The sequence below is a fragment of the Streptopelia decaocto genome (assembly GCF_964273445.1).
Source record: "Streptopelia decaocto genome assembly, chromosome: 2".
In the NCBI taxonomy this organism is placed as follows: Eukaryota; Metazoa; Chordata; class Aves; order Columbiformes; family Columbidae; genus Streptopelia; species Streptopelia decaocto.
The window spans coordinates 137,938,885-137,953,425 of record NC_138655.1 but is presented as its reverse complement, the minus strand read 5'-3'; the positions used below and the strand labels follow the sequence as shown (position 1 = coordinate 137,953,425).

The window sequence follows — 14,541 nt, the reverse complement described above, 5'->3', positions numbered from 1 at the left end:
TGGTTTTATGTGTATCTGTAAGTATTTTTTCTCTGCCAGGGAAATTGCTAGAGGATTTGGTTGTAGGAAGAGAGGTAGAGATGGAGCAGCAGCATGAAAGTCAGAGCAGGAGACCTGGGCTCCAACCTGGGAAGTGCTTGCCACAAGAGGAGAGGGTGATGAACAGTCTAAGCACAGGAACAGCACCATACCTGACAGAAAGATGTTCAGCACCCTTCAACCTACTTTGCAACAGGAGCAGTAGCCTGCAGACAGAGGACCGGAAGGACCAGAAAAGAAGGGTGTCACATACCAGAAGTTGCCACAGGCTTCACAACCTCAACTTAGATGTTGCCTCCAGCTGTGCACTCCCAGAACATTACAGCTACTAGTCCGCAGGAGACACATACCTGCATCTCTGTATTGCAATGACCTGGTTTTAATGGCATTTTCTTTCTATCAGCTGTCAGTATTTTATCTGGAAATTGATGTGTGGATGTTCAATAGAAATGTGTTGAAGGCTGAAAGGCCTAGGGGTTGTAATATTTGCAGAGTGCGATCGAGCATCTGAGAGGACCCAGTGCCCTATACCATTCCACTGGTCCTACCAGATGAACTGCCTCATGATGGTATAGTATTAAAATAATTGACTGGCATTTGCATTAATGAATTTTGGCCAGATTAGAAGTGAGTCCAAAAATTACTTAAAGAATCAGTTCATCAGTCCATGTTGAAAATCAGCAAAAGTTTCATTGTAGTTAAAAATAAATAAAAGGCAAAATATCATTTTATGATCTGTGGCAAAGGCTCAACTAGAAACTTATTTGAATAATAATATTTATATTTTGTAGCAGTATACTAGAGATATCAAAATGCTTTATGAATATGTCCCTGGTTTTATAGGTGAAGAAATGTTAGGCATGGGAAATTTTGGTGACCTCTTCTAGAATCTAGACTTGACAGACTGCTTTCGCATCCTCACTTGCCCCAAGGGTCATACCAGTAACAAAGCACAGATCTTTAGGTTATTAGCTGTATTTGCAGTGTGTAACTTAGATGCTTGCAAACTCTGGATCATTTCACCAGTGCTGCCCTTCTGTGGCTTCTTTGGCCTATTTGCTCATTCCCATCCTTCAGCTCTTGCAGGTAAAACTCCAGTGGAGGTCAGCAGGGTCATCTTCTAAGGAAGAACAGCAGCTGTAGTCCTGAATCACAGAATCACAGAATAACAGAATCACAGAATATTAGGGATTGGAAGGGACCTCAAAAGATCACCTAGTCCAATCCCCCTGCCAGAGCAGGAACACCTAGATGAGGCTACACAGAAATGTGTCCAGGCGGGTTTTGAATGTCTCCAGTCAACCACCCCCTGGGCAGCCTGTTCCAGTGTTCTGTTACCCTCACTGAGAAGAAATTTCTTCTCAAATTTAAGTGGAACTTCTTCTGTTCCAATTTGAACCCATTACCCTTTGTCCTACCGTTGGTTGTCACCGAGAAGAGCCTGGGTCCATCCTGGTGACACTCACCCTTTATATATTTGTAAACATTAATAAGGTTACCCCTCAGTCTCCTCTTTTCCAAACTGAAGAAACCCAGCTCCTTCAGCCTTTCCTCATAAGAGAGATGTTCCACTCCTGAACAATAAGTTAACTTAGATGATCTCTCAGATTTCCCAAAACTCACAAAAATTATAAAGATAAATGTAAAAAATTTGAGGCAGGCATATTATTAGAAAAGTAAAAAGAAGAGTTTTAGGAAGTAGCTGTTCTTTTAGGGTGTTCTCGAAGCACAAAGAGAAATGAAAAATGCTAGGGATGATTTGGGATTAATGAAAGCCATCAGGCTTTAGAGGGAAGGAGATGGAGGCCTCTGAATCTCTATCTGGTAACTTCCCTTCTGGCACGTTCTGGGGTAGCTGATTTGATGATATCTGATGGTATCTGAGTCAGTGTTCCCATTACCACTGGTTAAGATCATTAACTGGATGCTGTCTGAGGCCTTAGCACTGTTTTAAAGTCAGAGAGATGAAGACTCCTACAGAGATACTCTGGCCGTCTTCCCAGGAGCAGCTCTGTAATGTAACTGCTCTTCCCCCAATACTGGCCTCCACATTTTTCCAGGATTTTCTCTTCCCTTCCACCGCCTACTCTCCTCAGTTTGGGTTCTGTTATCTCTATTATATGCTCTCTCACTTTCTTACTTTCCTCAAGCATTTATTTAGTTGTAGACTGTATTCATCAGCTGCCCAGGGAATTTCATCCAGCTCTCCCTCTCCTTTCTTCATAGGAGCCTAAGGCATATAGGACCTCTTCTAGGACTGGAAGGTATGGGTGTCCCACTTCTCCAGTGGAAAAGGCATCAGCCTCTTTTGTATGTGAGTGCTTCCTAAGGTAGTTTACCCCAGCTGCTAAGAGGTGTGACCTGGGTTAAGGATGGAGGAACAGCTGCAGGAGGATTTTGAAGCAGAGAAGTCACATAATTCCACCAACCATAACAGGAATCTTTTAAAAAAACTAAGTGACTCTAAATCTCAAGTTCATTTAAGCCTGAGAAGCAAATTCTGGTTATGTTAGACCAACATGGGTCCCTGATAAAGACATCCTGTTGGCTTTATCTTCCCAGAAAAAAACTAAGCAGATGTAGCTAGAGGGCTGGGTGCTTCTGATTTTCACTGCTGCAGGGATATCCTACAGAGATAATTTGATGCTTTGAAACATGTCTCCTTCCCTCTACCTGATTTTGCCCTTTCTCACAATTTCTGAGAAAATTCTGCCATTATTCAGTTTTATGTTTTCCTGTTTTGTTGGTTTCAGGTTTTTTTGTTTCTGTTTGGTTTGGGGTGTTTTTTTTGTGGTGGTGGTGGTGGACATTTTTTTGGGTTTTTTTGTGGGCTTTTTTTGTTGTTTTTTTTGTTTGTGGGCTTTTGTGGGGTTTTTTTTTGGTTTGTTTGTTTGTTTTTTCCGACAGCCTGATGATACTTCCAGAGTTGCATTGAAAGGCACCTGCGCCTGATAGCACATTATCAATTCTCCCCATGTACTTGCCAAACCATTACACAGTTCTTCCTTCTTGGCTTGTTCTTAAATAGTCACCAAACATCCTGAAGACTTTAACCCCCATTCTGACGAAACTTCAGCAGGCTGGAGGGCTCTGTTATGCTTCCACACCACACTAACAAACTCCTGACATAATATTCTCAGCACAGACTCATGCCCCACAGCCATGCACAGTCCACTCCCACTCTGCTTTTCCAAATAAAATTTCCAAGCACTCTTAGATTCCTATGCACATTACATGCGTTGCTCACTTCAGTATGCAGCACATACGTTTTTTTGTGATGAGACTAAGCCAAAAGAACAGACAGTAACAATTAAAAATGCTTTTAGTGCAACAGAGCTTCCACACAAAAACTTTTACAAAGATTTGTGTGTGCTTATGATTACGGGCCAGGCTGACTCCCAAGGCACCCAAGGCATCTATCACCTTGGGTAAACTGAACTTTATCAAGCTGTGTATCAATTAATCAGCAGGGTTTATCAGCAATGGGATACAATCTAACTTTCCCAAGTATAATATCTATGAGATCAGGGGCTAAGGGAGAAATGTGAAATGGCGTGAAAAAAATGTTCCTACCACACAGTCAAGCTGAAATTGTTCGAGGCTGAAGATGTGGGAAATCACTACAGCTTCAGCATGATAAATGCTCATTTAAATCTTTATTCCTTAAAGTCTCTCTCTTTGCCTGGTAAAAGTGGAGCTGTGAGAAGAATCGCTTAAGCCAAGATAGCTTTGTGAAAAGGGAGAAAACCCCTGACACAGGACGTGCTTCTCTGTGTCCCTTGCCCTGGCTCGCCTCCACGTAGTGTCCACGTAGTCAGTGGGCTGTGCACAAGAAAAAAAAGGGAAAAAAGGAGGGGAGAAGGGAGGATGGGCAGAGGGAGGAGCCAGCCCAACTAAGCACTTACTGGGCTGCATGATTTTTCTTCACTCTGTTCGAAGGACAGTTCTATAACACAGGCAGAAAACGCGGTGTGAAGCAGGACTAACTCCTCTCGGTGATCCCCACTTCCCTCCAGCACAGTTGCATGGCCACGGGCTCTGCTGAACAATCCCATCTCCTGAGACAAGATAGCTGGGAAGGAGGGGAAAAATACACATTTCTGTCCAGGATGAGGACCATTAAAAGAATAATGATTTTTCTGCTAAGAAAAGGGGAAAAAAAGAATGACTGCCTGTTGCTGTTGTGGCAAACTTTTTCCACAGACACACAGCCAGCCTGCTGCTACTGCATGAAACAAAAATGTTTGAAGAAACAAAGCACACACACGTTTAGTTTAATGAAAAGCTGCAAAAGGAAAAATCTGGAGGAACTGCTTTCTCCCACTGCTTCCTTAGCCATGTGCTCCCTTGCAAGTGATTACAGGCTTGCAGCAGAGGTGTTTTCATTGGGAAAGGTCCCAGCAGACTGATTGGGTGGGCCTTTACCCTTTGAATAAATGCCAAATCCAGCAGTCTAGTAAGGAGGAAATTTTTTAAAAACCTCTCCTGCTACAAGCCTAAAACAACAAAAACTGGAGTAGACATCATGAAGGTAGAACTGTCCAGGTTCAGGAGGTAAGGTAGTTGTAACCAAGATTTCTCTCGACTGCCCTCCTCATCTGAAAACCCTTCTTTCTTACAAAAGTCAAATCTATTTTGCAGGCGTCTATTTCTTTTGCATTCAGCAAAGTTTTTCCCAGCATCAACTGTGCAACAGAGGGTCTGCGGAAACTCAGAGGGAGGGAATGTGGCACCCACTCCCTCTCCATTTTGCTGCTATATCCTTCCTCAAAGCCACCATCAGCTTTATCTGCTGTGTGCCTCTTGCTAGGGAATGGTGGAAAGAAAATATGAGTGGCTAAGTAAGCAGCAGCTGGGGAGTCTTGGAAGGAAAAGGCTGACTGCATATTCAAAATGTGGTAAACTGCAATAATTAACAGCAAAATTATTTGTAATTTAATATTCTACTCTGATTCTAGACACTCAGCACAGGAAATGTTCTGGACAATCAGTTGACCTGTTTCTGGTACAGTCATTATTTCAACCTTGAACAATTTATTTAGACATCATGGCCTTCCTGCTTCTTGCCCAGATAATTAATTTTGAATGGAGAAGAAACTGGTTCACCAATCTTCCTGTGAAGGTTCAGTGTTTACTGTCAAAGATGCATTTCTTTTCCTAACATCTTTAAATACAGTCACCTCTGGAAATGAGACTGTTCCATAGTCTTTTCAGTAGGGACCAGTACAAAGCAGAAATATACCCACATGATTATAAGTATGGACACACATATATTTATAGGACTTTGCAAATACCTAGGACATGCTCTCATAAAAATTGTATTTCTCAGTTGTTTTTTTCTTAGCACCTCAGACAAAGGTCATTCTGGCTGTCAGTACATACTTGTTGGAATAGGGGCCAAAATAACAACATAAATAATTGTCACAGAAAATCTGCAAATAAAATTCAAGGATGTCATATAATTCATATGTCCTTATAACCAGAATCAAGGGACACAGTGCTTGATTCTTGTGTGCCTGGAAGGAAAAATCAGAGCACATTTGCTCAGTTCTTACTTTAGTTTCAGACTATTGCACTAAGAAATAGCCACTCCTTAGAAAAAGGCAGAAGTAGGAGCATGAAATAGAGCTATTATTCTCTTTTTCACGTTTCCTGCATTGCCACTAGTTTTCATTTCTCTCTGCCAGAGAAGCTGGAGGAGAATACGAGAATACCTTGCTCTTAACATCTGCTTCAGTTAGATTCACCTGCTTTTTTTCCATCTCTTTTGCTTTCCATCTATTATTTTTGTTCTTAAAGCTCACCTAAAACCCGAATATTTAAATAACATTTAAAATATTTGGATGTATATTCTCCATATATGGAGAGAGAAAACCAAAAGCCTTCCTGAGCACACTTTTAAAAAAACTTTGATAAAAGAATTCACTCTGCTGTCCTTCCTATTATTTGTGACTAATTACCTGCTATTTTAAATCAGGAAAGGGAACCCTGGTCTCACTGCAGAAGTTATGTAACACAGGAATAAAATCTTTGACTTGGACTTAGTGGGTTCACCTGAGGTACATACTGCATTGCCTGCTGAGGAATTAAAAAGTAGGAACTCCTTAAAGGTTCTGCTAAACTGCCTATGAGACACCGTTACGATACAGGCACTGCAAATGCATGGATTATCCCACCTTGTTGCATGAGTGAAGCAACATATACATGAAGATGGGTTAAATGATGGAAAGAGGGCCCTTACACATGGAAGAAGAAAGATTTGAACCAGAGGGAGTTCCCCACTGCTGCCATTTTTTTGGTGAGCCTAATTGCTGTGCCTTGCACTGTGGTCCAGTGAGAGCTGAGCAGACTGGCCAGAGTCTATTTGAAGTTCCCACTCTGTCATTTAGAAGAGCTTTATTTGGCATGTCGAGGCTGAGGCTTGAATTCCTCTCACTGCTCCTAAATAGTGGTTGTTACTGACAGCCACATCACTTCCACCTCAGCTTGCATTTTTTAATTTCAGATAATTCCCTGTCATCTTCATCCCACAGATCATTGTTTTGCTTCAGCAAAGCACTGAGGACAGATTTTCCATGTATGTCTGCTTGCATTAGACAAAAGTCACTTCTCTAAATTAGATGTTAGTTTGATTTTGCATTTGATATTGCTTTACAGTCATTGCAGTAACTTCTGTACTAAACAGCCTATAGTCTATGCTAGGCTGGCACTGAAGGCAGACAGTTCTGGAACTGCTATAGGGAGCACTGATATGCACAATGAATGCACATAAACCAGGAGACAAACTATCTTCCCAGGCTATAGTTAAAGTTCTTTTAAAGCTGTGAAATACGAAGATATTGCACAGACTTTCAAACTCTGTTCCTTTGTGAAAGGCTAAACTTACAGTATAGCAAAGTCAGGTATTCTGGCAGTATTTCACTTTCTATATTTCTGCCAATAGCTGAATGTAATTACTGTTACATTTATGGAAATATCTAACTGGAGGAGCTACATATGAATTTCATCAGTTTCATATAAAATGAAATAAATGCAGAGATGTTGGGCTATAGAGAAAATGCAGAGAAGTTTAAAACATAGAGATTTGCATGATTGCCCATGGGTTTCATTTCTTTCTCTCTCCAGTTCAACTGAATTGTAGCGTGCCTGAAAAATGCAAAATTGTAGCTGGGGAAAATAAACTCCTCTGTCTATCTACAGTGAAGTCAGAGGTCCCTCCCATACTGCAAGAGATGAAGTCACTCTGGGAGAAAATGTGCTGAACTTTTCAAAAGTGACGAGGGTGAACTACATCCCCACTCGCACAGTGTCTCTGGCAGTAGGCTTGTGCAAGGAGCACTAGGAGGAGGCATCTTGCTCATTCAGCTTTAATCCAAAAACCAGCTGCATCATCTCATTTCCTCTCCCTTCAGAAGGTGGAATAGCTTGTGCGGAGCTCCACAGCAGCGGTCCTACTACCTTCGAGAGAGGTTCTTTGCAACTTCTTTCTGTTAAGGTCATATTTCTGTAGACTCCTTCTCATTCCCTGTTCATCTGGTATATCTTCACTGTGTGAAAGTATATGCCTCAGTAGTACCATATTTTGTGGGAAGACCAGTCCTTACCATTTTATTATTCAGGGAATTATAGTTACTAATGGAAGATCACTGCACAATGACGTGTATTGTAATACAGAATCCTCTGGTCTGAGATCTACAGGAAAAATAACATACAGGATATGTTCCTGTGATGGCCTGAAAAGCCTCTAATTGCATAATGCTCATAGGCCTTCCTGTATCTGTGTTCACAGTCTGTCCTATAGCTGAGTCTCTGTCTTTTTATTAGTCTCCACATTTCTCCTCTGCTTGGTTCACAGTGATGCCATTACCTCTAGCAAAGGGAACAAGGCAAATAGAAGCAGTTTAATTCAATCTCTTTTGCAGTATTAGTGCTCTAAAGGACAGCTACTTGATGAAGAAAATCCTAATGAATGTGCATTTCCCTGTGGATTTAGAGTAGGACAGATCATACTTCCTTGTCATTTAAAATTTTAGTAGAACTAAAGCAGACTGTGAACACAATGATATGATTTTCCTTGGTGGCTTGAGTTATATTTATCAAGAGACAACTATTCAAGGTAGTGAGTCAATACAAACAGGGAAGTGCTAATGTCTTGACATTGATTTTACCTGGATTTAAATCAGCCCTCTAAGCTAAGACTGCAGTTCATACTAGAATTCAACCTGGTCATTCTGCAGGAAGCCTGGCAAATTTCTGCTCCTTGAAGCAGAAGAAATATCAGATTTGGTATAATCTTACTATCTCTTGTTTCTGTGAGAAATTACGTAAAACATGTGGCTGAAGTAGTAGAAGTTACTGAGCACCAAGATCAACAGATCAACATCAGCAAAAGGCTAACAAAAGATTCAAGGCAGGCTTTTGGCACCTTTAGGAAGTAGTGGCTGGATGTAAATCTTGGGATCCATTACACAAAAAAGTATAGAAGTAGTACAAAAAGAAAAGGTTAATCATTCTGTAGGGAGATAGAATAGCAAAAGGTACAAGACTGAACTGTAAATTATGATACTATAATGGAAACATAACATTGAAACACTCCGTATGTGTGAAGCATGAATCATCCATAAGAACTATCAGTGGGCCTCAGTTTCTAAAAGCCAGAGAAATATTCCATGGGCATCAGGCCTTTTTCAGGTGTTAGGTTCACGTGTACATACCTGACTTTGAAAAATCTCAAGTTAGATGAGTTGAACTCTGTCCTAGGTGTTATGATGGCTTAATCTTGGGCTGAAAAAAGTATTGAAAAAAATAAGCATATGGCCCAAATTTTGAATTTTGTGTCAATGGCATACTTATGGATAGAACATTCTTTTACAATAGCTTTCAAATGTTTCGTTAAATCCCACGCTGAGGGTAGGCTGTTGCTTATCCTGGCTTGCTATTTTGTCTTCTTCTCTCCCCTTAAGGAGACATGAGCTGAGAAGACCTTTATTCAGCAGTGCATGTTCAGCATCAGAAAACTGGATCACATTCCCTTCAACTTTGTGCAACCAGGGAAAAAATCGCCAGGTTTAAATATGGAGGCTGCAGTGACACGTCAGCTTTCTCTGGAGACTTCACTAAAAACAAGGCTCAAAATGGATTTTCAACATTGCTTTTAAAAGAGAGAGAAAGAGTGTGAGTTTAGGGCGGAAAGGACTGAGACAGCTGCTGGACTCATTTCAGGCTGGCAGTACAGAAGCATAACTGAAAACAGAAGTCACAGAATCTGGGGAAGGAAAAATGTACAAGAGAAAAGAAGCTGTTTACCAAACACACCAAGAGCAAAGAAGGCCTTACATTTATTACCAAGGTGTGTTTTATCATATATCTCTTGATAACATTGAAATTCACAGTGCAAGAGTAGGAAAATATTTTTACCTTAGAATTTTGTTTTGTCAGGAGTGGCAAGGGTTTTAACAGACATCACAGTTATTACCATTCTGGTTCCCAAAATAAGAGATGCATAAGGTACTGAAGTGTAAAGGGTACTGAGAGTAAAGAGTAAAGGGAGCTATTGACTGTGTCATTGTTTTGACAGAAATTTCCCTATGCAGAAGAGATGTAATGCCCTTTCACCAAGATGGAATCAGGCTGCTGTCAGCCTCCCTGAACAAGGTAGTAAAGCGTGCTGAAGTCCTACAAGGGAAAGGTAAAGCCTACCTTTTTGAAAGTCACAAAAAAACCACTTGTATTTCACAGCAAAATGTAATGAAGTCAGCAAGGTTGCCTAGTGCCATTTGGACCCATCTAGTGACTCCAGAAGATAACAGAATTGCAGGAAAGGGCTTTGTCTCACCTGACTGCAGTGTACCATTATTCAATTCCTCTTCATCCCCAGAAAAAAATATAAGTGATAGTATAGATGAGTTTGCTCCCCTCTTCTTGTGCACTCTTCTTCATTTTTAATATTTCAACTGGTGAATGAAAAACCATTGGTGTGAAAAGTTCAGAAAATTTTTTCTTCTTAGAAACGGTGACCATTAATGGGGCATAAGGGAAAAACAATGAGCCTAAATAATATTGAGGAAGCTGCAGGATAATACTTAAAGCTTTGCAAAGTGTTCACAGGATTCATAGTTAGACAGCAAATGTCAGTCTCCTGAGGGATTACAGGTGGTCTTGCCCAAGATGTGAATGTTCCTAAAAAATCTCGTGACAATCAGGTGGGATGGAGGGAATTCAGGGTTTTCTTGATATTTCTTTCTCCTTGTTTGTTTCAGTGTTTCTACTCTTCCAAATTTTAAAGGAAATTGACAGCTTTATTGTGATTTCTTAGTATTGAAAGTATTGTTATTCAGCCATTCATGAAAAAATGCTTAAAGACGAGTTAATATCTTTTATTGGTCAGGCAACAGAGCTAGAAAATTGTGTGATCTTCTGCAGTACTAAACCTGTTTCAGACCTGAATTAAGCCAGTAAATGGCAGGATAAATACAGGCTAAGAAATGCAAATTAATCGATTAGACAATTTGAAGAAAATATGATACCTGCTACCTATGGCAAAAGAGGGATGTTAGCAGGGGAAGAACTAACACAGTCTTTTACCTATAATATATGGAGCACTGGGAGAGGAAAGGAATAGATAATTGTGGATCAATGAGGAGTTAAATACTTGTGAAGGATAACAAAAATTACAATGTACTACAAAGTCAATATCTCTACTGAGTCCTTGACTGTGACCGACTGTAATGTTAGGTAGTATAGTTCCACGGCTTGCCTTTCAAGGACATTTTTGTTAACCTTCCCATCATCCCCTCTCATTGACCAGAACTGACAGGTCAGAGACAGAGCACCCATTTTTTGAAAAATATTCTCCCACTGGCTGCTGGATGTTCCTGTCCTTAGTTTTCTGTCTCTTCTATTAGGACATTTTGGGCACTAGACAAAGTACATAACTCTCTAAGGAACTGCATGCATTTCAGCCATGGGTTTGCCACCAAAGACATTTTGTGTGTGCCATATTTCCACTTGTCACTGGCATAGAGCACTCAGGTTTCGCAGAGGCACAGCCGTGTCTCCACGACTCTTCCCTGCAGTCTCACAAAGGAAGGAAGCAAATCCACACAGCCGGGTGCTCACCATCAAATTCAAAACACACGGATGCTTGTCAGCAAAATCCAACAGCATCTGTATTTTTCTCTGAGGTGGATTAGTGAGGAAGTTTCACCAGCCAGCAGCAGAGAACTCCCAGCTATGTGCCAAACCTAACAAACTTTAAATGTACTCCACTAGGTCAGCACACCCATCTGCCCATGGTGATGAGGGAAGGTGTGATCTACACGGACCTATAACCTGAACCTAAATGTCTTGGAGCGCAAAAGAGCTACAAAGCAAAGAGCACTTATGTCATCACAGCCCTACAGCAGTAGATCTGTTGCAGTAACTACCTTCAGGAAATAGTCCCTAAATGAAATTCCTTTCTTCATGTTTCTGTAGATTTAGAAACCTAGTCTTCTGTACGTAGTTTGTCTTATTTTGGCCAATATTGAAAATCAATTGGAGCTTGGGAATGTATTAGTATTTACATTTACACAACAAAAGAAACCACTTTGCTAAAAAGGCAAAAAAAAGGCTACAACCATCTTAGCTAATATGGAGACATCTACCTCTCTTTCTCTTCTTGTCTCTACAGTTTTTATTTAAAAAGCTCTCCTGTCTATATTCCTTCTCTGATGTTCTTGAATGAAGCACTGTAAACATTCTTTTTTATTTTTCTGTGGTCAGCTAGCACATTCACTTTACAGTCTTGCCAATGTGCAAATTATTTCAAGGCCACTGCATATATAGTCCTGGCATAGTTCATACTTTGATTCTGAGTGATAACATACTGATATCATACTGCAGTGCCATGTCAAAATAACACCCCTGGATGACTGACTAGATTTCCTTACACTATTACAGAAGGATGCCTAGTTCGGATACAAATACCTTTGTTGTTGACTTCTACCTTTAGAGAAACTCTACCCTGAGACTTCCAAATCAACAAATGTTGCTGAATATATATAGGAAAACAGGATAGGAAGAGGTCACCAGGTTCAATGAGCCCACTTGCCAAAACATAAATTACAGTGTAATAGATGTCTATTTTAGGAATATTGGTGGAGCACCCACTCCACATGACTCTGCTAAGGAAAACATGTCCTATTGAATTTTTAGTTTTTTTTGTTTTCAGTATCTTTGCTGAAAAAAAATCTTTCAGTGTGTCAAAGGCCATATGGCTAGCAAGTATATATGTGATAATCTTAAAAATAAATAAATTTAATTACTCTGTCTTTTCATTGATGAAAAACACTCCTTATTCACCTTGTGAGGTTTTCAAATGGCAGCTCCATCTCCACTGTAATTCTGCAAAACCAACTATGGAACTAAAAGAAGACTCTACAGTAGTTTGTTACTTCTTCATCACAATTTAGTTGGATCCATCTTCAGCAGTTTCTTCTCCTGTTATGTTGCATGGAGTTTCACAAAAGCTGAAGATCTCTGTAAGTTTCACTGTAATAACATGTTGCAGGTAATTGTTGGTTTCTTGGAATGCATTTGCCTCTACTTCTAGTTATAATTAAAGGAATCATATAAACTTTGGAACAGCCTTTGGAAATCTGAAAATAGGAGTTGAATTCACAAATGTTAGGGTGGAATAGGGAATGAGCGAGCCAAAATCAGCACACTACTATGCTTATTTACAATACTCTGAAAAAGACATCCCTTTTGTTTTGGCCACCAAGAGTTATCCAAAGCGCCTTGTATATATATTGTGTAGTGAGAACAACAGCAGGTCCTCTCAAAAAGAGTGGAGTACACTTATTATCAAGACAGTAAAATATTGCTTGAAACTAAATGAAAGGCTACCTTCAAAGGGAGAATATTGCCATAGGGAAAACTGATTATCAGAGACAAAGGCTCTTCTTCTACTTGTTCAGCAGTGTTGATCACAGACTGGGTGCTGAAGTCCACATTTAAAACCAGGCTCTGGGAGGTGTTTTGTTTTAAACAAATAGACACCTTCAGGACTGCAAAAGGATTATGTGAAAAGTTTTCTGTTGACAGAGCAAAAATAAATCTTTTTCTTTCCTTCCAAAGTTCTTAAGATATGCTTTATTAATATTTCCCCCTCACTAAGTGCTGGTTTATATTCAGTTCAGATAAAATGTTGGCAACAATCAGTTTTACATGGTGGTCTCTACAGATCTAGGAAGCTTCAGTATGAGAATATCTGTTATGACAAGGTAGGTGCAGAAAGGCGAAAGATGTGAATAGCCTGGATTGTATGATTGAGACCTTTTTTTTTAAGTTTTAGAGTCAATATGATCTTTTCTGAATTCCCAGCAAATAAAAGCATAACCTTGTTAAAGAAGAATGAAGCAAAGTACTTACCTAAATTTTGATTTACAAATAACTCAGCTTTTCTCTTTCTTTCATCTTTCACTCAACTCTTTCTCAATGCTTACCAGCCCATTTCCTCTCTCCTGCTGCTCTCATTTATATAGTTGGAGGATATTTTACCTTTTTTTTTTTAGGGTCTAACTAATTTCTTCTTTCTCCTGCCTCTCCACTGCTCTCAGGACTTTGAGGTCATCTTTGAGGTTCAAATTAGAAGCCCTGTGACATCATGATTTCTCAAGTTCTCTTCGTTGCAGTTCTAAAAAAAAGTCCCTTTACTTAAAGATTCTTCAGAAATCTCTCAGGATTTGGGTTGGTTTGGTTTGGGGTTTTTTTGTTTGTTTGTTTGTTTGTTTTTTCCCAGTTCATTCAGCATATGGCAGCCCAGATATTCACTTTTGCTCATTCTGCTTCCCTTCACCACCTTCTTTACAGGATAAATCTTGCTTTTTGCATAACTTCTTTATAATTAATTTTCATTTTAATTATCTACATTCTCTTTTACCAGTATCTAGAATGAAATACTCTTCCTTGTGCATCAGGCATCCTCTCTCACACTGTAAGAATCTCTCCCAACATCTTTCTGTAAAAACAAGTTTGCTCAGAAATTTAGAGGGCTCTGTGTAATAGAAATATTCACAGAAAAAGAAAATTTCTATCACTTTGCCTCAACATCTTAATTTTTTTATCCTTTCTTTTCTATACTCTGTGACAGGTTGGAAGATTAATGACTGATCACTGGCTTCTTCCCAGATCTACAACTTCCTTCTGAAAAGGAACAATTTAAGAGAGAAAAACAAGAATTTGAGGTGCTGAATTCCAATATCTAAGTCTTTGTTTTGACTCTGAGAAAGAACTTGGGACTGTGTATTCCACATCACAGGGAAATGTCCAGTTACAAAGAATTCTTTTGGAATGTACATCTATCATTGTAGCATATTCTTCCCTTTCTTTTTCCCTTTTGCCCTGAACACTTTGCAGGGTAAGATCCAGGGTTCTTCAGTAACATTGAAAGAGGACAATAATAACTCAACTTGTCAAACATCCTTGTTTGACAGGCCTGGAGACTGAAAACCTCTGATT

At 39.7% G+C, this 14,541-nt stretch overlaps 1 long non-coding RNA gene across 3 annotated transcripts; it reads right to left on the bottom strand.

Annotated features, from left to right (window-relative positions):
- Positions 1-381: 381 nt before the first annotated feature.
- Positions 382-13,617, bottom strand: LOC309436387. Of its 3 annotated transcripts, XR_014183328.1 has the most exons (5): positions 13,453-13,617; positions 9,875-9,992; positions 8,754-8,823; positions 3,945-4,111; positions 382-1,184 (listed from the first exon to the last, which is right to left on the bottom strand). It is a non-coding gene; the product is annotated as an uncharacterized lncRNA (long non-coding RNA). The 3 variants fall into 3 exon arrangements; XR_014183329.1 differs by lacking the exon at positions 9,875-9,992; XR_014183330.1 differs by lacking the exons at positions 8,754-8,823; positions 9,875-9,992.
- Between the last annotated feature and the right edge of the window lie 924 nt (positions 13,618-14,541).